Below are 27,993 nucleotides of genomic sequence, written 5' to 3'. Positions count from 1 at the left end.
CCCATCACTACTATGATTAACGCAGTCGTGCCCGTCACTACTACCATTCACAACTGAGATGAGTGCACTCGTGCCCTTCACTACTACGATCCACGATTGAGATTAGTGCAATCGTGCCCTTCACGACTACGATTCACGACTGAGATTAATGCACTCGTGCCCTTCACTACTACGATTCACTACTGAGATTAATGCAGTCGTGCTGGTCATTACTACCATTCACTACTGAGATTAACGCACTACTACCATTCACTACTGAGATTAATGCACCCGTGCCCGTCAGTACTACCATTCACGACTGAGATTAATGCACTCGTGGCAGTCACTACTACCATTCACGACTGAGATTAATGCACTTGTGCCCATCACGACTGAGATTAATGCACTCGTGCCTGTCACGACTACCATTCACTACTGAGATTAATGCAGTTGGTGCTGTCACTACTGAGATTAATGCAGTCGTGCCCATCACTACTATGATCCACGACTGCGATTAATGCACTCGTGCCTGTCACTACTACCATTCACTACTGAGATTAGTGCAGTCGTGCCGGTCACTATGACCATTCACGACTGAGATTAACGCACTTGTGCCCATCACGACTGAGATTAATGCACTCGTGCCTGTCACGACTACCATTCACTACTGAGATTAATGCAGTTGGTGCTGTCACTACTGAGATTAATGCAGTCGTGCCCATCACTACTATGATCCACGACTGCGATCAATGCACTCGTGCCTGTCACTACTACCATTCACAACTGAGATTAGTGCAGTCGTGCCGGTCACTATGACCATTCACGACTGAGATTAACGCACTTGTGCCTGTCACGACAACCATTCACTGCTGTGATTAATGCAGTCGTGCCTGTCACTACTGCCATTCACTACTGAGATTAATGCAGTCGTGACCGTCACTACTATGATCCACGACTGCGATTAATGCAGTCGTGCCTGTCACTACTGCCATTCACTACTGAGATTATTGCAGTCGTGCCTGTCACTACTACGATTCACTGCTGAGATTAATGCAGTCGTGCCTGTCAGTACTACGATTCACGACTGAGATTAATGCACTCGTGCCTGTCACTACTATCATTCAATACTTAGAATACTACAGTCATGCCCGTCACTACTAAAATTCACGACTGAGATTAATGCAGTCGTGCCCGTCACTACTACCATTCACTACTGAGATTAATGCACTCGTGCCCGTCACTATGACCATTCACTACTGAAATTAATGCACTTGTGCCTGTCACTACAACCATTCACTTCTGTGATTAATGCAGTCGTGCCTGTCACTACTGCCATTCACTACTGAGATTAATGCAGCTGTGCCTGTCACAATTACCATTCACTACTGAGATTAATGCAGTCGTGCTCGTCACTACTACCATTCACTACTGAGATTAATGCACTCGTGCTCGTCACTACTACCATTCACTACTGAGATTAATGCAGTTGGTGCTGTCACTACTGAGATTAATGCAGTCGTGCCCATCACTACTATGATCCATTACTGCGATTAATGCACTCGTGCCTGTCACTACTACGATTCACGACTGAGATTAATGCACTCGTGCCCGTCACTACTACCATTCACTACTGAGATTAATGCACTCGTGCTCGTCACTACTACCATTCACTACTGAGATTAATGCAGTTGGTGCTGTCACTACTGAGATTAATGCAGTCGTGCCCATCACTACTATGATCCACTACTGCGATTAATGCAGTCGTGCCTGTCACTACTACGATTCACGACTGAGATTAATGCACTCGCACCCATCACTACTATGATTAACGCAGTCGTGCCCGTCATTACTACCATTCACAACTGAGATGAGTGCACTCGTGCCCTTCACTACTACGATCCACGATTGAGATTAGTGCAATCGTGCCCTTCACGACTACGATTCACGACTGAGATTAATGCAGTCGTGCCCTTCACTACTACGATTCACTACTGAGATTAATGCAGTCGTGCCGGTCATTACTACCATTCACTACTGAGATTAACGCACTACTACCATTCACTACTGAGATTAATGCACCCGTGCCCGTCAGTACTACCATTCATGACTAAGATTAATGCACTCGTGGCAGTCACTCCTACCATTCACTACTGAGATCAATGCACTCGTGCCCGTCACTACTACGATTTACCACTGAGATTAATGCACTCGTGCCTGTCACTACTACAATTCACTACTGAGATTAATGCAGCCATGCCCGTCACTACTACGATTCACTATTGAGATTAATGCACACGTGCCTGTCACTACTACGATTTACGACTGAGATTAATGTACTCGTGCGCGACACTACTACCATTCACTACTGAGATTAACGCACTACTACCATTCACTACTACCATTCACGACTGAGATTAATGCACCCGTGCCCGTCAGTACTACCATTCACGACTGAGATTAATGCACTCGTGTACGTCACTCCGACCATTCACGACTGAGATTAATGCACTCATGCTTGTCACTACTACGATTCTCCACTGAGATTAATGCAGCCATGCCCATCTCTTCTACGATTCACTACTGAGATTAATGCACTCATGCCTGTCACTACAACCATTCACTCCTGAGATGAATGCACTCGTGCCTGTCACTACTACCATCCACTAGTGAGATTAATGCAGCCATGCCCGTCACTACTACGATTCACCACTGAGATTAATGCACACGTGCCTGTCAGTACTATGATTCACGACTGAGATTAATGCAGCCATGCCCATCAGTAAGACGATGCACGACTGAGATTAATGCACTCGTGCCTGTCACGACTACCATTCACTATGAGATTAATGCACTCGTGTCTGTAACTACGACCATTTACGACTGAGATTAATGCACTCGTGCACGTCACTACTACCATTCACGACTGAGATTAATGCACTCGTGCACGTCACCACTACCATTCACTACTGAGATTATTGCAGTCTTGCCCGTCACAACTACCATTCACTACTGAAATAAATGCACTCATGCCCGTCACTACTACCATTCACTAGGTGAGATTAATGCACTCATGCCGGTCACTACTACCATTCACTACTGTGATTATTGCAGTCATGCCTGTCACGACTGCCATTCACTGCTGAGGTTAATGCACTCGTGCCTGTCATTACTACCATTAACTACTGAGATTAATGCACTCGTGCCTGTCACTACTACCATTCACTGCTGAGATTAATACTGTCGTGCCTGTCACTACTGCCATTCACTACTGAGATTAATGCACTCGTGCCCTTCACGACTACGATTCACAACTGAGATTAGTGCAATCGTGCCCATCACTACTATGAGCCACTGCTGCGATTAATGCACTCGTGCCTGTCACTACTACAATTCACTGCGAAGATTAATGCACTCGCACCCATCACTACTAAGATTAACGCAGTCGTGCCCGTCACTACTACCATTCACAACTGAGATGAGTGCACTCGTGCCCTTCACTACTACCATTCACGACTGAAATTAATGCACTCGTGCCCTTCACTACTACGATTCACTACTGAGATTAATGCAGTCGTGCCGGTCATTACTACCATTCACTACTGAGATTAACGCACTACTACCATTCACTACTATCATTCACTACTTAGAATAATGCAGTCATGCCCGTCACTACTACAATTCACAACTGAGATTAATGCAGTCGTGCCCGTCACTACTACCATTCACTACTGAGATTAATGCAGTCGTGCCCGTCACTACTATCATTCACAACTGAGATTAATGCAGCCGTGCCTGTCACAATTACCATTCACTACTGAGATTAATGCAGTCGTGCCTGTCACTACTGCCATTCACTACTGAGATTAATGCAGTCGTGACCGTCACTACTACCATTCACTACTGAGATTAATGCACTCGTGCCCGTCACTACTACCATTCACTACTGAGATTAATGCAGTTGGTGCTGTCACTACTGAGATTAATGCAGTCGTGCCCATTACTACTATGATCCACTACTGCGATTAATGCACTCGTGCCTGTCACTACTACGATTCACGACTGAGATTAATGCACTCGCACCCATCACTACTATGATTAACGCAGTCGTGCCCGTCACTACTACCATTCACAACTGAGATGAGTGCACTCGTGCCCTTCACTACTACGATCCACGATTGAGATTAGTGCAATCGTGCCCTTCACGACTACGATTCACGACTGAGATTAATGCAGTCGTGCCCTTCACTACTACGATTCACTACTGAGATTAATGCAGTCGTGCTGGTCATTACTACCATTCACTACTGAGATTAACGCACTACTACCATTCACTACTGAGATTAATGCACCCGTGCCCGTCAGTACTACCATTCACGACTGAGATTAATGCACTCGTGGCAGTCACTACTACCATTCACGACTGAGATTAATGCACTTGTGCCCATCACGACTGAGATTAATGCACTCGTGCCTGTCACGACTACCATTCACTACTGAGATTAATGCAGTTGGTGCTGTCACTACTGAGATTAATGCAGTCGTGCCCATCACTACTATGATCCACGACTGCGATTAATGCACTCGTGCCTGTCACTACTACCATTCACTACTGAGATTAGTGCAGTCGTGCCGGTCACTATGACCATTCACGACTGAGATTAACGCACTTGTGCCCATCACGACTGAGATTAATGCACTCGTGCCTGTCACGACTACCATTCACTACTGAGATTAATGCAGTTGGTGCTGTCACTACTGAGATTAATGCAGTCGTGCCCATCACTACTATGATCCACGACTGCGATCAATGCACTCGTGCCTGTCACTACTACCATTCACAACTGAGATTAGTGCAGTCGTGCCGGTCACTATGACCATTCACGACTGAGATTAACGCACTTGTGCCTGTCACGACAACCATTCACTGCTGTGATTAATGCAGTCGTGCCTGTCACTACTGCCATTCACTACTGAGATTAATGCAGTCGTGACCGTCACTACTATGATCCACGACTGCGATTAATGCAGTCGTGCCTGTCACTACTGCCATTCACTACTGAGATTATTGCAGTCGTGCCTGTCACTACTACGATTCACTGCTGAGATTAATGCAGTCGTGCCTGTCAGTACTACGATTCACGACTGAGATTAATGCACTCGTGCCTGTCACTACTATCATTCAATACTTAGAATACTACAGTCATGCCCGTCACTACTAAAATTCACGACTGAGATTAATGCAGTCGTGCCCGTCACTACTACCATTCACTACTGAGATTAATGCACTCGTGCCCGTCACTATGACCATTCACTACTGAAATTAATGCACTTGTGCCTGTCACTACAACCATTCACTTCTGTGATTAATGCAGTCGTGCCTGTCACTACTGCCATTCACTACTGAGATTAATGCAGCTGTGCCTGTCACAATTACCATTCACTACTGAGATTAATGCAGTCGTGCTCGTCACTACTACCATTCACTACTGAGATTAATGCACTCGTGCTCGTCACTACTACCATTCACTACTGAGATTAATGCAGTTGGTGCTGTCACTACTGAGATTAATGCAGTCGTGCCCATCACTACTATGATCCATTACTGCGATTAATGCACTCGTGCCTGTCACTACTACGATTCACGACTGAGATTAATGCACTCGTGCCCGTCACTACTACCATTCACTACTGAGATTAATGCACTCGTGCTCGTCACTACTACCATTCACTACTGAGATTAATGCAGTTGGTGCTGTCACTACTGAGATTAATGCAGTCGTGCCCATCACTACTATGATCCACTACTGCGATTAATGCAGTCGTGCCTGTCACTACTACGATTCACGACTGAGATTAATGCACTCGCACCCATCACTACTATGATTAACGCAGTCGTGCCCGTCATTACTACCATTCACAACTGAGATGAGTGCACTCGTGCCCTTCACTACTACGATCCACGATTGAGATTAGTGCAATCGTGCCCTTCACGACTACGATTCACGACTGAGATTAATGCAGTCGTGCCCTTCACTACTACGATTCACTACTGAGATTAATACAGTCGTGCCGGTCATTACTACCATTCACTACTGAGATTAACGCACTACTACCATTCACTACTGAGATTAATGCACCCGTGCCCGTCAGTACTACCATTCACGACTAAGATTAATGCACTCGTGGCAGTCACTCCTACCATTCACTACTGAGATCAATGCACTCGTGCCCGTCACTACTACGATTTACCACTGAGATTAATGCACTCGTGCCTGTCACTACTACAATTCACTACTGAGATTAATGCAGCCATGCCCGTCACTACTACGATTCACTATTGAGATTAATGCACACGTGCCTGTCACTACTACGATTTACGACTGAGATTAATGTACTCGTGCGCGACACTACTACCATTCACTACTGAGATTAACGCACTACTACCATTCACTACTACCATTCACGACTGAGATTAATGCACCCGTGCCCGTCAGTACTACCATTCACGACTGAGATTAATGCACTCGTGTACGTCACTCCGACCATTCACGACTGAGATTAATGCACTCATGCTTGTCACTACTACGATTCTCCACTGAGATTAATGCAGCCATGCCCATCTCTTCTACGATTCACTACTGAGATTAATGCACTCATGCCTGTCACTACAACCATTCACTCCTGAGATGAATGCACTCGTGCCTGTCACTACTACCATCCACTAGTGAGATTAATGCAGCCATGCCCGTCACTACTACGATTCACCACTGAGATTAATGCACACGTGCCTGTCAGTACTATGATTCACGACTGAGATTAATGCAGCCATGCCCATCAGTAAGACGATGCACGACTGAGATTAATGCACTCGTGCCTGTCACGACTACCATTCACTATGAGATTAATGCACTCGTGTCTGTAACTACGACCATTTACGACTGAGATTAATGCACTCGTGCACGTCACTACTACCATTCACGACTGAGATTAATGCACTCGTGCACGTCACCACTACCATTCACTACTGAGATTATTGCAGTCTTGCCCGTCACAACTACCATTCACTACTGAAATAAATGCACTCATGCCCGTCACTACTACCATTCACTAGGTGAGATTAATGCACTCATGCCGGTCACTACTACCATTCACTACTGTGATTATTGCAGTCATGCCTGTCACGACTGCCATTCACTGCTGAGGTTAATGCACTCGTGCCTGTCATTACTACCATTAACTACTGAGATTAATGCACTCGTGCCTGTCACTACTACCATTCACTGCTGAGATTAATACTGTCGTGCCTGTCACTACTGCCATTCACTACTGAGATTAATGCACTCGTGCCCTTCACGACTACGATTCACAACTGAGATTAGTGCAATCGTGCCCATCACTACTATGAGCCACTGCTGCGATTAATGCACTCGTGCCTGTCACTACTACAATTCACTGCGAAGATTAATGCACTCGCACCCATCACTACTAAGATTAACGCAGTCGTGCCCGTCACTACTACCATTCACAACTGAGATGAGTGCACTCGTGCCCTTCACTACTACCATTCACGACTGAAATTAATGCACTCGTGCCCTTCACTACTACGATTCACTACTGACATTAATGCAGTCGTGCCGGTCATTACTACCATTCACTACTGAGATTAACGCACTATTACCATTCACTACTATCATTCACTACTTAGAATAATGCAGTCATGCCCGTCACTACTACAATTCACAACTGAGATTAATGCAGTCGTGCCCGTCACTACTACCATTCACTACTGAGATTAATGCAGTCGTGCCCGTCACTACTATCATTCACAACTGAGATTAATGCAGCCGTGCCTGTCACAATTACCATTCACTACTGAGATTAATGCAGTCGTGCCTGTCACTACTGCCATTCACTACTGAGATTAATGCAGTCGTGACCGTCACTACTGTGATCCACGACTGCGATTAATGCAGTCGTGCCTGTCACTACTACCATTCACTACTGAGATTATTGCAGTCGTGCCCGTCACGACTACGATTCACTGCTGAGATTAATGCAGTCGTGCCTGTCAGTACTACGATTCACGACTGAGATTAATGTACTCGTGCCTGTCACTACTATCATTCACTACTTAGAATAATGCAGTCGTGCCCGTCACTACTACCATTCACTACTGAGATTAACGCACTCGTGCCTGTTACGCCTACCATTCACTACTAAGATTAATGCACTTGTGCCTGTCACTCCAACCATTCACTACTGTGATTAATGCAGTCGTGCCTGTCACTACTGCCATTCACTACTGAGATTAATGCAGCTGTGCCTGTCACAATTACCATTCACTACTGAGATTAATGCAGTCGTGCCCGTCACGACTATGATCCACTACTGCGATTAATGCACTCGTGCCTGTCATTACTACGATTCACGACTGAGATTAATGCACTTGTGTCCATCACTACTGCCATTCACGACTGAGATTAATGCCGTCGTGCCCGTCACGACTACCATTCACTGCTGAGATTAATGCACTTGTGTCCATCACTACTGCCATTCACGACTGAGATTAATGCCGTCGTGCCCGTCACTGCTACCGTTCACTACTGAGATTAATGCATCGTGCCCGTCACTACTACCATTCACGACTGAGATTAATGCACTTGTGCCCATCACGACTGAGATTAATGCATTCGTGCCTTTCACGACTACCTTTCACTACTGAGATTAATGCAGTTGGTGCTGTCACTACTGAGATTAATGCAGTCGTGCCCATCACTACTATGATCCACTGCTGCGATTAATGCACTCGTGCCTGTCACTACTACGATTCACTACTGAGATTAATGCGCTCGCACCCATCACTACTATGATTAACGCAGTCGTGCCCGTCACTACTGCCTTTCACAACTGAGATGAGTGCAGTCGTGCCCTTCACTACTACGATCCACGATTGAGATTAGTGCAATCGTGCCCTTCACGACTACGATTCACGACTGAGATTAATGCAGTCGTGCCCTTCACTACTACGATTCACTGCTGAGATTAATGCAGTCGTGCCCGTCACTACTATGATCCACTACTGCGATTAATGCACTCGTGCCTGTCATTACTACGATTCACCACTGAGATTAATGCACTCGTGCCCGTCACTAATAACATTCACGACTGAGATTAATGCACTTGTGCCCATCACTACTGAGATTAATGCACTCGTGCCTGTCACGACTACCATTCACTACTGAGATTAATGCAGTTGGTGCTGTCACTACTGAGATTAATGCAGTCGTGCCCATCACTACTATGATCCACTACTGCGATTAATGCACTCGTGCCTGTCACTACTACGATTCACTACTGAGATTAATGCACTCGCACCCATCACTACTATGATTAACGCAGTCGTGCCCGTCACTACTGCCATTCACAACTGAGATGAGTGCACTCGTGCCCTTCACGACTACGATCCACGATTGAGATGAGTGCAATCGTGCCCTTCACGACTACGATTCACGACTGAGATTAATGCAGTCGTGCCCTTCACTACTACGATTCACTACTGAGATTAATGCAGTCGTGCCGGTCATTACTACCATTCACGACTGAGATTAACGCACTACTACCATTCACTACTGAGATGAATGCACCCGTGCCCGTCAGTACTACCATTCACGACTGAGATTAATGCACTCGTGGCAGTCACTACTACCATTCACTACTGAGATTAATGCACTCGTGCCCGTCACTACGACAATTCACGACTGAGATTAATGCAGTCGTGCCGGTCACTACGACCATTCACGACTGAGATTAACGCACTTGTGCCTGTCACGACAACCATTCACTACTGTGATTAATGCAGTCGTGCCTGTCACTACTGCCATTCACTACTGAGATTAATGCAGTCGTGACCGTCACTACTATGATCCACGACTGCGATTAATGCAGTCGTGCCTGTCACTACTGCCATTCACTGCTGAGATTATTGCAGTCGTGCCTGTCAGTACTACGATTCACAACTGAGATTAATGCACTCGTGCCTGTCACTACTATCATTCACTACTTAGAATAATGCAGTCATGCCCGTCACTACTAAAATTCACGACTGAGATTAATGCAGTCGTGCCCGTCACTACTACCATTCACTACTGAGATTAATGCACTCGTGCCCGTCACTACTCCCATTCACTACTGAGATTAATGCACTCGTGCCTGTCACGCCTACCATTCACTACTGAGATTAATGCACTTGTGCCTGTCACTACAACCATTCACTGCTGTGATTAATGCAGTCGTGCCTGTCACTACTGCCATTCACTACCGAGATTAATGCAGCTGTGCCTGTCACAATTACCATTCACTGCTGAGATTAATGCAGTCGTGCCTGTCACTACTATCATTCACTACTTAGAATAATGCAGTCGTGCCCGTCACTACTCTGATCCATTACTGCGATTAATGCACTCGTGCCTGTCATTACTACGATTCACTACTGAGATTAATGCACTCGTGCCCGTTACTAATAATATTCACAACTGAGATTAATGCACTTGTGCCCATCACTACTGCAATTCATGACTGAGATTAATGCCGTCGTGCCCGTCACTACTACCATTCACTACTGAGATTAATGCACTTGTGCCCGTCACTACTACCATTCACTACTGAGATTAATGCAGTTGGTGCTGTCACTACTGAGATTAATGCGGTCGTGCCCATCACTACTATGATCCACTACTGCGATTAATGCACTCGTGCCTGTCACTACTACGATTCACTACTGAGATTAATGCACTCGCACCCATCACTACTATGATTAACGCAGTCGTGCCCGTCACTACTACCCTTCACAACTGAGATGAGTGCACTCGTGCCCTTCACTACTACGATCCACGATTGAGATTAGTACAATCGTGCCCTTCACGACTACGATTCACTACTGAGATTAATGCAGCCGTGCCCATCACTACTACGATTCACTATTGAGATTAATGCACACGTGCCTGTCACTACTACGATTTACGACTGAGATTCATGTACTCGTGCGCAACACTACTACCATTCACTACTGAGATGAATGCAGCCGTGCCCGTCCCTACTACCATTCACTCCTGAGATTAATGCAGTCGTGCCCGTCACTACTACCATTCACGACTGAGATTAATGCACTCTTGCCCGTCACTACTATGATTCACGACTGAGATTCATGCAGTCATGCCGGTCACTACTACCATTCACTACTGAGATTAACGCACTACTACCATTCACTACTACCATTCACGACTGAGATTAATGCACCCGTGCCCGTCAGTACTACCATTCACGACTGAGATTAATGCACTCGTGTACGTCACTACTACCATTCACGACTGAGATTAATGCACTCATGCTTGTCACGACTACGATTCTCCACTGAGATTAATGCAGCCATGCCCATCTCTTCTACGATTCACTACTGAGATTAATGCACTCATGCCTGTCACTACAACCATTCACTCCTGAGATGAATGCACTCCTGCCTGTCACTACTACCATCCACTAGTGAGATTAATGCAGCCATGCCCGTCACTACTACGATTCACCACTGAGATTAATGCACACGTGCCTGTCAGTACTATGATTCACGACTGAGATTAATGCAGCCATGCCCATCAGTATGACGATGCACGACTGAGATTAATGCACTCGTGCCTGTCACGACTACCATTCACTATGAGATTAATGCACTCGTGTCTGTAACTACTACCATTCACGACTGAGATTAATGCACTCGTGCACGTCACTACTACCATTCACGACTGAGATTAATGCACTCGTGCACGTCACCACTACCATTCACTACTGAGATTATTGCAGTCTTGCCCGTCACAACTACCATTCACTACTGAAATAAATGCACTCATGCCCGTCACTACTACCATTCACTAGGTGAGATTAATGCACTCGTGCCGGTCACTACTACCATTCACTACTGTGATTATTGCAGTCATGCCCGTCACTACTGCCATTCACTGCTGAGGTTAATGCACTCGTGCCTGTCACTACTACCATTCACAACTGAGATTAATGCACTCATGCCCGTCGCTACGACCATTAACTACTGAGATTAATGCACTCGTGCCTGTCACTACTACCATTCACTGCTGAGATTAATACTGTCGTGCCTGTCACTACTGCCATTCACTACTGAGATTAATGCACTCGTGCCCTTCACTACTACGATTCACAACTGAGATTAGTGCAATCGTGCCCATCACTACTGTGATCCACTGCTGCGATTAATGCACTCGTGCCTGTCACTACTACAATTCACTGCTAAGATTAATGCACTCGCACCCATCACTACTATGATTAACGCAGTCGTGCCCTTCACGACTACCATTCACAACTGAGATGAGTGCACTCGTGCCCTTCACTACTACCATGCACGATTGAGATTAGTGCAATCGTGACCTTCACGACTGCGATTCACGACTGAGATAAATGCACTCGTGCCTGTCACTACTATCATTCACTACTTAGAATAATGCAGTCATGCCCGTCACTACTAAAATTCACGACTGAGATTAATGCACTCGTGCCCGTCACTCCTACCATTCACAACTGAGGTAAATGCACTCGTGCCCATCACTACTACGATTCACTACGGAAATTAATGCAGTCGTTCCGTTCACTACTGCCATTCACGACTGAGATTAATGCAGTCGTGACCGTCACTACTACCATTCACGACTGAGATTAATGCACTCGTGCCTGTCACGACTACGATTCACTGCTGAGATTAATGCAGTCGTGCCTGTCACTACTCCCATTCACTGCCGAGATTAATGCAGACGTGCCTGTCACTACTATTATTCACCACTGAGATTAATGCACTCGTGCCTGTCACAACTGAGATTAATACACAGGTGCCGGTCACGACTACCATTCTCTACTGAGATTAATGCACTCGTGCCCGTCACTACTATTATTCACCACTGAGATTAATGCACTCGTGCCTGTCACAACTACGATTCACTACTGAGGTTAATGCACTCGTGCCCATCACTACTGCGATTCACTACGGAGATTAATGTAATCATGCCCGTCACTACTACCATTCACGATTGAGATTAATGCACTCGTGCCTGTCACTACTACCATTCACTACTGAGAGTCATGCAGTCGTGCCTGTCACTACTAACATTCACGAATTTAGATTAGTGCACTCGTGTCCGTCACTGGTACCATTCACTACTGAGATTAATGCACTCGTGCCCGTCACTATGACCATTCACTACTGAGATTAATGCTCTCGGCCCCGTCACTCTGACCATTCACAACTGAGATTAATGCACTCTTGCCTGTCACAACTACGATTCACTACTGAGGTTAATGCACTCGTGCCCATCACTACTACGATTCACCACGGAGATTAATGCACTCGTGCCTGTCACTACTACCATTCACTACTGAGAGTCATGCAGTCGTGCCTGTCACTACTAACATTCACGAATTTAGATTAGTGCACTCGTGCCCGTCACTGGTACCATTCACTACTGAGATTAATGCACTCGTGCCCGTCACTATGACCATTCACTACTGAGATTAATGCTCTCGGCCCCGTCACTCTGACCATTCACAACTGAGATTAATGCACTCGTGCCTGTCACAACTACGATTCACTACTGAGGTTAATGCACTCGTGCCCATCACTACTACGATTCACCACGGGGATTAATGCAGCCGTGCCCGTCACTACTACCATTCACAACTGAGATCAATGCACTCGTGCCTGTCACAACTACGATTCACTACTGAGGTTAATGCACTCGTGCCCATCACTACTACGATTCACGACTGAGATTAATGCAGCCATGCCCGTCACTACGACGATTCACCACTGAGATTAATGCACACGTGCCTGTCACTACTACGATTTACGACTGAGATTAATGCACTCGTGCGCGACACTACTACCATTCACTACTGAGATGAATGCAGCCGTGCCCGTCCCTACTACCATTCACTACTGAGATTAATGCAGTCGTGCCCGTCACTACTACCATTCACGACTGAGATTAATGCAGTCTTGCCCGTCACTACTATGATTCACGACTGAGATTCATGCAGTCATGCCGGTCACTACTACCATTCACTACTGAGATTAACGCACTACTACCATTCACTACTGAGATTAATGCACCCGTGCCCGTCAGTACTACCATTCACGACTGAGATTAATGCACTCGTGTACGTCACTACTACCATTCACGACTTAGATTAATGCACTCATGCTTGTCACTACTACGATTCTCCACTGAGATTAATGCAGCCATGCCCATCTCTTCTATGATTCACTACTGAGATGAATGCACTCATGACTGTCACTGCAACCTTTTCACTCCTGAGATGAATGCACTCGTGCCTGTCACTACTACCATCCACTAGTGAGATTAATGCAGCCATGCCCGTCAGTACTATGATTCACGACTGAGATTAATGCAGCCATGCCCGTCACAACTACGATTCGCTCTTGAGATTGATACACACGTGCCTGTCACTACTACGATTTACGGCTGAGATTAATGCACTCGTGCGCGACACTGCTACCATTCACGACTGAGATGAATGCAGCCGTGCCCGTCCCTACTACCATTCACTACTGAGATTAATGCAGTCGTGCCCGTCACTACTATGATTCACTACTGAGATTCATGCAGTCATGCCGGTCACTACTACCATTCACTACTGAGATTAACGCACTACTACCATTCACTACTACCATTCACTACTGAGATTAATGCACCCGTGCCCATCTCTTCTACGATTCACTACTGAGATTAATACACTCATGCCTGTCACTACAACCATTCGCTCCTGAGATGAATGCACTCGTGCCTGTCACTACGACCATCCACTCGTGAGATTAATGCAGCCATGCCCGTCACTACTATGATCCACTACTGCGATTAATGCACTCGTGCCTGTCATTACTACGATTCACGACTGAGATTAATGCACTTGTGTCCATCACTACTGCCATTCACGACTGAGATTAATGCCGTCGTGCCCGTCACTACTACCATTCACTACTGAGATTAATGCATTCGTGCCCGTCACTACTATCATTCACGACTGAGATTAATGCACTTGTGCCCATCACTACTGAGATTAATGCACTCGTGCCTGTCACGCCTACCATTCACTACTGAGATTAATGCACTTGTGCCTTTCACTACAACCATTCACTACTGTGATTAATGCAGTCGTGCCTGTCACTACTGCCATTCACTACTGAGATTAATGCAGCTGTGCCTGTCACAATTACCATTCACTACTGAGATTAATGCAGTCGTGCCCGTCACTACTATGATCCACTACTGCGATTAATGCACTCGTGGTGTCATTACTACGATTCACTACTGAGATTAATGCACTTGTGTCCATCACTGCTGCCATTCACGACTGAGATTAATGCCGTCGTGCCCTTCACTACTACCATTCACTACTGAGATTAATGCACTCGTGCCTGTCACGACTACCATTCACTACTGAGATTAATGCAGTTGGTGCTGTCACTACTGAGATTAATGCAGTCGTGCCCATCACTACTATGATCCACTACTGCGATTAATGCACTCGTGCCTGTCACTACTACGATTCACTACTGAGATTAATGCACTCGCACCCATCACTACTATGATGAACGCAGTCGTGCCCGTCACTACTGCCATTCACAACTGAGATGAGTGCACTCGTGCCCTTCACTACTACGATCCACGATTGAGATTAGTGCAATCGTGCCCTTCACGACTACGATTCACGACTGAGATTAATGCAGTTGTGCCCTTCACTACTACGATTCACTACTGAGATTAATGCAGTCGTGCCGGTCATTACTACCATTCACTACTGAGATTAACGCACTACTACCATTCACTACTGAGATTAATGCACCCGTGCCCGTCAGTACTACCATTCACGACTGAGATTAATGCACTCGTGGCAGTCACTACTACCATTCACTGCTGAGATTAATGCACTCGTGCCCGTCACTACGACAATTCACGACTGAGATTAATGCAGTCGTGCCTGTCACTACTACCATTCAGGACTGAGATTAATGTACTCGTGACCGTCACTACTACGATTCACCACTAAGATTAATGCACTCGTGCCTGTCACTACTACAATTCACGACTGAGATTAATGCAGTTGTGCACTTCACTACTACGATTCACTATTGAGATTAATGCACACGTGCCTGTCACTACTACGACTTACGACTGAGATTAATGCACTCGTGCGCGACACTACTACCATTCACGACTGAGATTAATGCAGTCTTGCCCGTCCCTACTACCATTCACTACTGAGATTCATGCAGTCATGCCGGTCACTACGACCATTCACTACTGAGATTAACGCACTACTACCATTCACTACTGGGATCAATGCACCCGTGCCCATCTCTTCTACGATTCACTGCTGAGATTAATGCACTCATGCCTGTCACTACAACCATTCACTCCTGAGATGAATGCACTCGTGCCTGTCACTACTACCATCCACTCGTGAGATTAATGCAGCCATGCCCGTCAGTACTACGATTCACCACTGAGATTAATGCACACGTGCCTGTCAGTACTATGATTCACGACTGAGATTAATGCAGCCATGCCCGTCAGTACTACGATGCACGACTGAGATTAATGCACTCGTGCCTGTCACGACTACCATTCACTGTGAGATTAATGCACTCGTGTCTGTAACTACTACCATTCACGACTGAGATTAATGCACTCGTGCACGTCACTACTACCATTCACGACTGAGATTAATGAACTCGTGCACATCACCACTACCATTCATTACTGAGATTATTGCTGTCTTGCCAGTTACTATTACCATTCACTACTGAGATTATTGCAGTCTTGCCCGTCACAACTACCATTCACTACTGAAATAAATGCACTCATGCCCGTCACTAATACCATTCACTAGGTGAGATTAATGCACCCGTGCCCGTCAGTACTACCATTCACGACTGAGATTAATGCACTCGTGGCAGTCACTACTACCATTCACTGCTGAGATTAATGCACTCGTGCCCGTCACTACGACAATTCACGACTGAGATTAATGCAGTCGTGCCTGTCACTACTACCATTCAGGACTGAGATTAATGTACTCGTGACCGTCACTACTACGATTCACCACTAAGATTAATGCACTCATGCCTGTCACTACTACAATTCACGACTGAGATTAATGCAGTTGTGCACTTCACTACTACGATTCACTATTGAGATTAATGCACACGTGCCTGTCACTACTACGACTTACGACTGAGATTAATGCACTCGTGCGCGACACTACTACCATTCACAACTGAGATTAATGCAGTCTTGCCCGTCCCTACTACCATTCACTACTGAGATTCATGCAGTCATGCCGGTCACTACTACCATTCACTACTGAGATTAACGCACTACTACCATTCACTACTGAGATTAATGCACCCGTGCCCGTCAGTACTACCATTCACTACTGAGATTAATGCACTCGTGTACGTCACTACTACCATTCACGACTGAGATTAATGCACTCATGCTTGTCACTACTACGATTCTCCACTGAGATTAATGCAGCCATGCCCATCTCTTCTACGATTCACTACTGAGATTAATGCACTCATGACTGTCACTACAACCATTCACTCCTGAGATGAATGCACTCGTGCCTGTCACTACTACCACCCACTAGTGAGATTAATGCAGCCAAGCCCGTCACTACTACGATTCACCACTGAGATTAATGCACACGTGCCTGTCAGTACTATGATTCACGACTGAGATTAATGCAGCCATGCCCATCAGTAAGACGATGCACAACTGAGATTAATGCACTCGTGCCGGTCACGACTACCATTCACTACTGAGATTATTGCAGTCTTGCCCGTCACAACTACCATTCACTACTGAAATAAATGCACTCATGCCCGTCACTACTACCATTCTCTAGGTGAGATTAATGCACTCGTGCCGGTCACTACTACCATTCACTACTGTGATTATTGCAGTCATGCCTGTCACTGCTGCCATTCACTGCTGAGGTTAATGCACTCGTGCCTGTCACTACTACCATTCACAACTGAGATTAATGCACTCATGCCCGTCGCTACGACCATTAACTACTGAGATTAATGCACTCGTGCCTGTCACTACTACCATTCACTGCTGAGATTAATACTGTCGTGCCTGTCACTACTGCCATTCACTACTGAGATTAATGCACTCGTGCCCTTCACTACTACGATTCACAACTGAGATTAGTGCAATCGTGCCCATCACTACTATCATCCACTGCTGCGATTAATGCACTCGTGCCTGTCACTACTACAATTCACTGCTAAGATTAATGCACTCGCACCCATCACTACTATGATTAACGCAGTGGTGCCCGTCACTACTACCATTCACAACTGAGATTAACGCACTACTACCATTCACCACTACCATTCACTACTGAGATTAATGCACCCGAGCCCGTCAGTACTACCATTCACAACTGAGATTAATGCAGTCGTGCCTGTCACTACTACCATTCAAGACTGAGATTAATACACACGTGCCTGTCACTACTACGATTTACGACTGAGATTAATGCACTCGTGCGCGACACTACTACCATTCACTACTGAGATGAATGCAGCCGTGCCCGTCCCTACTACCATTCACTACTGAGATTAATGCAGTCATGCCCGTCACTACTATGATTCACTACTGAGATTCATGCAGTCATGCCGGTCACTACTACCATTCACTACTGAGATTAACGCACTACTACCATTCACTACTACCATTCACTATTGAGATTAATGCACCCGTGTCTATTTCTTCTACGATGCACTACTGAGATTAATGCAGTCATGCCGGTCACTACTACCATTCACTACTGAGATTAACGCACTACTACCATTCACTACTGGGATTAATGCACCCGTGCCCATCTCTTCTACGATTCACTACTGAGATTAATGCACTCATGCCTGTCACTACAACCATTCACTCCTGAGATGAATGCACTCGTGCCTGTCACTACTACCATCCACTCGTGAGATTAATGCAGCCATGCCCGTCAGTACTACGATTCACCACTGAGATTAATGCACACGTGCCTGTCAGTACTATGATTCACGACTGAGATTAATGCAGCCATGCCCGTCAGTACTACGATGCACGACTGAGATTAATGCACTCGTGCCTGTCACGACTACCATTCACTGTGAGATTAATGCACTCGTGTCTGTAACTACTACCATTCACGACTGAGATTAATGAACTCGTGCACATCACCACTACCATTCATTACTGAGATTATTGCTGTCTTGCCAGTTACTATTACCATTCTCTACTGAGATTATTGCAGTCATGCCTGTCACTGCTGCCATTCACTGCTGAGGTTAATGCACTCGTGCCTGTCACTACTACCATTCACAACTGAGATTAATGCACTCATGCCCGTCGCTACGACCATTAACTACTGAGATTAATGCACTCGTGCCTGTCACTACTACCATTCACTGCTGAGATTAATACTGTCGTGCCTGTCACTACTGCCATTCACTACTGAGATTAATGCACTCGTGCCCTTCACTACTACGATTCACAACTGAGATTAGTGCAATCGTGTCCATCACTACTATGATCCACTGCTGCGATTAATGCACTCGTGCCTGTCACTACTACAATTCACTGCTGAGATTAATGCACTCGCACCCATCACTACTATGATTAACGCAGTGGTGCCCGTCACTACTACCATTTACAACTGAGATGAGTGCACTCGTGACCTTCACTTCTACCATTCACGACTGAAATTAATGCACTCGTGCCCTTCACTACTACGATTCACTACTGAGATTAATGCAGTCGTGCCGGTCATTACTACCATTCAATACTGAGATTAACGCACTACTACCATTCACTACTACCATTCACTACTGAGATTAATGCACCCGAGCCCGTCAGTACTACCATTCACGACTGAGATTAATGCACTCGTGGCAGTCACTACTACCATTCACTACTGAGATTAATGCACTCGTGACCGTCGCTACGACAATTCACGACTGAGATTAATGCAGTCGTGCCTGTCACTACTACCATTCAAGATGGAGATTAATGTACTCGTGCCCGTCACTACTACGATTCACGACTGAGATTAATGCACTCGTGCCTGTCACTACTACAATTCACGACTGAGATTAATGCAGCCATGCCCGTCACTACTACGATTCACTATTGAGATTAATACACACGTGCCTGTCACTACTACGATTTATGACTGAGATTAATGCACTTGTGCGCGACACTACTACCATTCACTACTGAGATGAATGCAGCCGTGCCCGTCCCTACTACCATTCACTGCTGAGATTAATGCAGTCGTGCCCGTCACTACTATGATTCACTACTGAGATTCATGCAGTCATGCCGGTCACGACTACCATTCACGACTGAGATTATTGCAGTCTTGCCCGTCACAACTACCATTCACTACTGAAATAAATGCACTCGTGCCGGTCACCACTACCATTCACTACTGTGTTTATTGCGGTCATGCCTGTCACTACTGCCATTCACTGCTGAGGTTAATGCACTCGTGCCTGTCACTACTACCATTCACAACTGAGATTAATGCACTCATGCCCGTCGCTACGACCATTAACTACTGAGATTAATGCACTCGTGCCTGTCACTACTACCATTCACTGCTGAGATTAATACTGTCGTGCCTGTAACTACTGCCATTTACTACTGAGATTAATGCACTCGTGCCCTTCACTACTACGATTCACAACTGAGATTAGTGCAATCGTGCCCATCACTACTATGATCCACTGCTGCGATTAATGCACTCGTGCCTGTCACTACTACAATTCACTGCTAAGATTAATGCACTCGCACCCATCACTACTATGATTAACGCAGTCGTGCCCGTCACTACTACCATTCACAACTGAGATTAATGCAGTCGTGCCTGTCACTACTACCATTTAAGACTGAGATTAATGTACTCGTGCCCGTCACTACTACGATTCACGACTCAGATTAATGCACTCGTGCCTGTCACTACTACAATTCACGACTGAGATTAATGCAGCCATGCCCGTCACTACTACGATTCACTATTGAGATTAATACACACGTGCCTGTCACTACTACGATTTACGACTGAGATTAATGCACTCGTGCGCGACACTACTACCATTCACTACTGAGATGAATGCAGCCGTGCCCGTCCCTACTACCATTCACTACTGAGATTAATGCAGTCGTGCCCGTCACTACTATGATTCACTACTGAGATTCATGCAGTCATGCCGGTCACTACTACCATTCACTACTGAGATTAACGCACTACTACCATTCACTACTGGGATTAATGCACCCGTGCCCATCTCTTCTACGATTCACTACTGAAATAAATGCACTCATGCCCGTCACTACGACCATTCACGAGGTGAGATTAATGCACTCGTGCCGGTCACTACTACCATTCACTACTGTGATTATTGCAGTCATGCCTGTCACTACTGCCATTCACAACTGAGATTAATGCACTCATGCCCGTCGCTACAACCATTAACTACTGAGATTAATGCACTTGTACCTGTCACGACTACCATTCACTACTGAGATTAATGCAGTCATGCCTGTCACTACTGCCATTAACTGCTGAGGTTAATGCACTCGTGCCTGTCACTACTACCATTCACTACTGAGATTAATTCACTCGTGCCTATCACTACTACCATTCACTACTGAGATTAATGCAGCCGTGCACGTCACTGCTACCCTTCACGACTGAGATTAATGCACTCGTGCCTGTCACAACAACCAGTCACTACTGAGATTAATGTACTCGTGCCCATCACTACTCTGATCCACTACCGCGATTAATGCACTCGTGCCTATCATGACTACGATTCACTACTGAGATTAATGCACTCGCACCCATCACTACTATGATTAATGCAGTCATGCCCGTCACTACTGCCATTCACGACTGAGATTATTGCAGTCGTGCCCGTCACTACTACAATTCACAACTGAGATTAATGCAGTCGTGCCCGTCACTACTACCATTCACAACTGAGATTAATGCACTCATGCCCGTCACTACGACCATTAACTACTGAGATTAATGCACTCGTGCCTGTCACTACTACCATTCACTGCTGAGATTAATACTGTCGTGCCTGTCACTACTGCCATTCACTACTGAGATTAATGCACTCGTGCCCTTCACTACTACGATTCACAACTGAGATTAGTGCAATCGTGCCCATCACTACTATGATCCACTGCTGCGATTAATGCACTCGTGCCTGTCACTACTACAATTCACTGCTAAGATTAATGCACTCGCACCCATCACTACTATGATTAATGCAGTCGTGCCCGTCACTACTACCATTCACAACTGAGATTAACGCACTACTACCATTCACTACTACCATTCACTACTGAGATTAATGCACCCGAGCCCGTCAGTACTACCATTCACGACTGAGATTAATGCAGTCGTGCCTGTCACTACTACCATTCAAGACTGAGATTAATGTACTCGTGCCCGTCACTACGACGATTCATGACTCAGATTAATGCACTCGTGCCTGTCACTACTACAATTCACGACTGAGATTAATGCAGCCATGCCCGTCACTACTACGATTCACTCTTGAGATTAATACACACGTGCCTGTCACTACTACGATTTACGACTGAGATTAATGCACTCGTGCGCGACACTACTATCATTCACTACTGAGATGAATGCAGCCGTGCCCGTCCCTTCTACCATTCACTACTGAGATTCATGCAGTCATGCCGGTCACTACTACCATTCACTACTGAGATTAACGCACTACTACCATTCACTACTACCATTCACTACTGAGATTAATGCACCCGTGCCCGTCAGTACTACCATTCACGACTGAGATTAATGCACTCGTGTACGTCACTACTACCATTCACTACTGAGATTAATGCAGCCGTGCCTGTCACAATTACCATTCACTACTGAGATTAATGCAGTCGTGCCCGTCACTACTATGATCCACGACTGCGATTTGTGCACTTGTGCCTGTCATTACTACGATTCACTACTGAGATTAATGCACTCGCACCCATCACTACTATGATTAATGCAGTCGTGCCCGTCACTACTGCCATTCACGACTGAGATTATTGCAGTCGTGCCCGTCACTACTACAATTCACAACTGAGATTAATGCAGTCGTGCCCGTCACTAGTACCATTCACTACTGAGATTAATGCAGTCGTGCCCGTCACTACTACCATTCACGACTGAGATTAATGCAGCCGTGCCTGTCACAATTACCATTCACTACTGAGATTAATGCACTCGCACCCATCACGACGATGATTAATGCAGTCATGCCCGTCACTACTACCATTCACTACTGAGATTAACGCACTACTACCATTCACTACTACCATTCACTACTGAGATTAATGCACCCGTGCCCGTCAGTACTACCATTCACGACTGAGATTAATGCACTCGTGTACGTCACTACTACCATTCACTACTGAGATTAATGCAGCCGTGCCTGTCACAATTACCATTCACTACTGAGATTAATGCAGTCGTGCCCGTCACTACTATGATCCACGACTGCGATTTGTGCACTTGTGCCTGTCATTACTACGATTCACTGCTGAGATTAATGCACTCGCACCCAGCACTACTATGATTATTGCAGTCGTGCCCGTCACCACTACGATTCACTGCTGAGATTAATGCAGTCGTGCCTGTCACTACTATCATTCACTACTTCGAATAATGCAGTCATGCCCGTCACTACTATAATTCACAACTGAGATTAATGCAGTCGTGCCTGTCACTACTGCCATTCAAGATTGAGATTAATGCACTCATGCCTGTCACGACTACGATTCACTACTGAGATTAATGCACTCGCACCCATCACGACGATGATTAATGCAGTCATGCCCGTCACTACTACCATTCACTACTGAGATTAATGCACTCGCACCCATCACTGCTATGATTAATGCAGTCATGTCCGTCACTACTACCATTCACTGCTGAGATTAAAGCAGTCGTGCCTGTCACTACTACCATTCATTACTGAGATTAATGCACTCATGCCCGTCACTACGCCCATTCACTACTGAGATTAATGCATTCGTGCCTGTCACGACTAACATTCACTTCTGAGATTAATGCACGTGCCTGTCACTACGACCATTCACTGTTGAGATTAATGCAGTTGGTGCTCTCACTACTGAGATTAATGCAGTCGTGCCCGTCACTACTATGATCCACTACTGCGATTAATGCACTCGTGCCTGTCATTACTACGATTTACTGCTGAGATTAATGCACTCGCACCCATCACTACTGTGATTAATCCAGTCGTGCCCGTCACTACTGCTATTCACTACTGAGATTATTACAGTCGTACCAGTCACTACTACAATTCACTGCTGAGATTAATGCAGTCATGCCCGTCACTACTACAATTCACTCCTGAGATTAATGCAGTCGTGCCGGTCACTACTACCATTCACTACTGAGATTAATGCGTCATGCCCGTCACTACTATGATTTACTACTGAGATGAGTGCACTCATGCCCGTCACGACTACCATTCATTACTGAGATTAGTGCAGCCGTGCCAGTCACTACTACCATTCACTACTGAGATTTAACGCACTACTACCATTCACTGCTGAGATTAATGCAGTTGGTGCTGTCGCTACTGAGATTAATGCAGTCGTGCCCGTCACTACTATGATCCACGACTGCGATTAATGCACTCGTGCCTGTCACTACTACGATTTACTACTGAGATTAATGCACTCGCACCCATCACTACTATGATTAATGCAGTCGTGCCCGTCACTACTACCATTCAATACTGAGATTAATGCACTCGTGCCCGTCACTAGTGCCATTCACGACTGAGATTAGTGCACTCTTGCCTGTCACTATTACCATTCACTACTGAGATTATTGCAGTCGTGCCCATCGCTATTACGATTCACTACTGAGATTACTGCAGTCGTGCCCGTCACTACTACCATTCACTACTGAGATTAATGCACTCGTGCCCGTCACTACTCCCATTCATGACTGAGATTAATGCATCATGCCTGTCACGACTGCCATTCACTGCTGAGATTACTTACTGCATTTGTGCCCATCACTACTACCATTCACTACTGAGATTAATGCATTCATGCCCGTCATTATACCATTCACTACTGAGATTAATGCACTCGTGCCTGTCACCACTGCCAATCACTACTGAGATTAATGCAGTCATGCCGCTCACTACGATCATTCACTTGTGAGATTAATACACACGTGCCTGTCACTACTACGATTTACGACTGAGATTAATGCACTCGTGCGCGACACTACTACCATTCACAACTGAGATTAATGCAGTCTTGCCCGTCCCTACTACCATTCACTACTGAGATTCATGCAGTCATGCCGGTCACTACTACCATTCACTACTGAGATTAACGCACTACTACCATTCACTACTGAGATTAATGCACCCGTGCCCGTCAGTACTACCATTCACTACTGAGATTAATGCACTCGTGTACGTCACTACTACCATTCACGACTGAGATTAATGCACTCATGCTTGTCACTACTACGATTCTCCACTGAGATTAATGCAGCCATGCCCATCTCTTCTACGATTCACTACTGAGATTAATGCACTCATGACTGTCACTACAACCATTCACTCCTGAGATGAATGCACTCGTGCCTGTCACTACTACCACCCACTAGTGAGATTAATGCAGCCAAGCCCGTCACTACTACGATTCACCACTGAGATTAATGCACACGTGCCTGTCAGTACTATGATTCACGACTGAGATTAATGCAGCCATGCCCATCAGTAAGACGATGCACAACTGAGATTAATGCACTCGTGCCGGTCACGACTACCATTCACTACTGAGATTATTGCAGTCTTGCCCGTCACAACTACCATTCACTACTGAAATAAATGCACTCATGCCCGTCACTACTACCATTCTCTAGGTGAGATTAATGCACTCGTGCCGGTCACTACTACCATTCACTACTGTGATTATTGCAGTCATGCCTGTCACTGCTGCCATTCACTGCTGAGGTTAATGCACTCGTGCCTGTCACTACTACCATTCACAACTGAGATTAATGCACTCATGCCCGTCGCTACGACCATTAACTACTGAGATTAATGCACTCGTGCCTGTCACTACTACCATTCACTGCTGAGATTAATACTGTCGTGCCTGTCACTACTGCCATTCACTACTGAGATTAATGCACTCGTGCCCTTCACTACTACGATTCACAACTGAGATTAGTGCAATCGTGCCCATCACTACTATCATCCACTGCTGCGATTAATGCACTCGTGCCTGTCACTACTACAATTCACTGCTAAGATTAATGCACTCGCACCCATCACTACTATGATTAACGCAGTGGTGCCCGTCACTACTACCATTCACAACTGAGATTAACGCACTACTACCATTCACTACTACCATTCACTACTGAGATTAATGCACCCGAGCCCGTCAGTACTACCATTCACAACTGAGATTAATGCAGTCGTGCCTGTCACTACTACCATTCAAGACTGAGATTAATACACACGTGCCTGTCACTACTACGATTTACGACTGAGATTAATGCACTCGTGCGCGACACTACTACCATTCACTACTGAGATGAATGCAGCCGTGCCCGTCCCTACTACCATTCACTACTGAGATTAATGCAGTCATGCCCGTCACTACTATGATTCACTACTGAGATTCATGCAGTCATGCCGGTCACTACTACCATTCACTACTGAGATTAACGCACTACTACCATTCACTACTACCATTCACTATTGAGATTAATGCACCCGTGTCTATTTCTTCTACGATTCACTACTGAGATTAATGCAGTCATGCCGGTCACTACTACCATTCACTACTGAGATTAACGCACTACTACCATTCACTACTGGGATTAATGCACCCGTGCCCATCTCTTCTACGATTCACTACTGAGATTAATGCACTCATGCCTGTCACTACAACCATTCACTCCTGAGATGAATGCACTCGTGCCTGTCACTACTACCATCCACTCGTGAGATTAATGCAGCCATGCCCGTCAGTACTACGATTCACCACTGAGATTAATGCACACGTGCCTGTCAGTACTATGATTCACGACTGAGATTAATGCAGCCATGCCCGTCAGTACTACGATGCACGACTGAGATTAATGCACTCGTGCCTGTCACGACTACCATTCACTGTGAGATTAATGCACTCGTGTCTGTAACTACTACCATTCACGACTGAGATTAATGCACTCGTGCACGTCACTACTACCATTCACGACTGAGATTAATGAACTCGTGCACATCACCACTACCATTCATTACTGAGATTATTGCTGTCTTGCCAGTTACTATTACCATTCTCTACTGAGATTATTGCAGTCATGCCTGTCACTGCTGCCATTCACTGCTGAGGTTAATGCACTCGTGCCTGTCACTACTACCATTCACAACTGAGATTAATGCACTCATGCCCGTCGCTACGACCATTAACTACTGAGATTAATGCACTCGTGCCTGTCACTACTACCATTCACTGCTGAGATTAATACTGTCGTGCCTGTCACTACTGCCATTCACTACTGAGATTAATGCACTCGTGCCCTTCACTACTACGATTCACAACTGAGATTAGTGCAATCGTGTCCATCACTACTATGATCCACTGCTGCGATTAATGCACTCGTGCCTGTCACTACTACAATTCACTGCTGAGATTAATGCACTCGCACCCATCACTACTATGATTAACGCAGTGGTGCCCGTCACTACTACCATTTACAACTGAGATGAGTGCACTCGTGACCTTCACTTCTACCATTCACGACTGAAAT

The 27,993-nt window shown here is 45.7% G+C and overlaps 1 protein-coding gene across 7 annotated transcripts in view; it reads right to left on the bottom strand.

The window, feature by feature from the left end:
* LOC139250658 (maestro heat-like repeat-containing protein family member 1) overlaps positions 1–27,993 on the bottom strand; it is a 272,705-nt gene that overhangs the window by 91,919 nt on the left and 152,793 nt on the right. The window lies entirely within an intron of this gene.

Source organism: Pristiophorus japonicus, unplaced genomic scaffold, assembly GCF_044704955.1.
Source record: "Pristiophorus japonicus isolate sPriJap1 unplaced genomic scaffold, sPriJap1.hap1 HAP1_SCAFFOLD_405, whole genome shotgun sequence".
NCBI lineage: Eukaryota > Metazoa > Chordata > Chondrichthyes > Pristiophoridae > Pristiophorus > Pristiophorus japonicus.
Note: the sequence above shows the minus strand (reverse complement) of the source record. Positions and strands in the feature narration are given on the sequence as shown.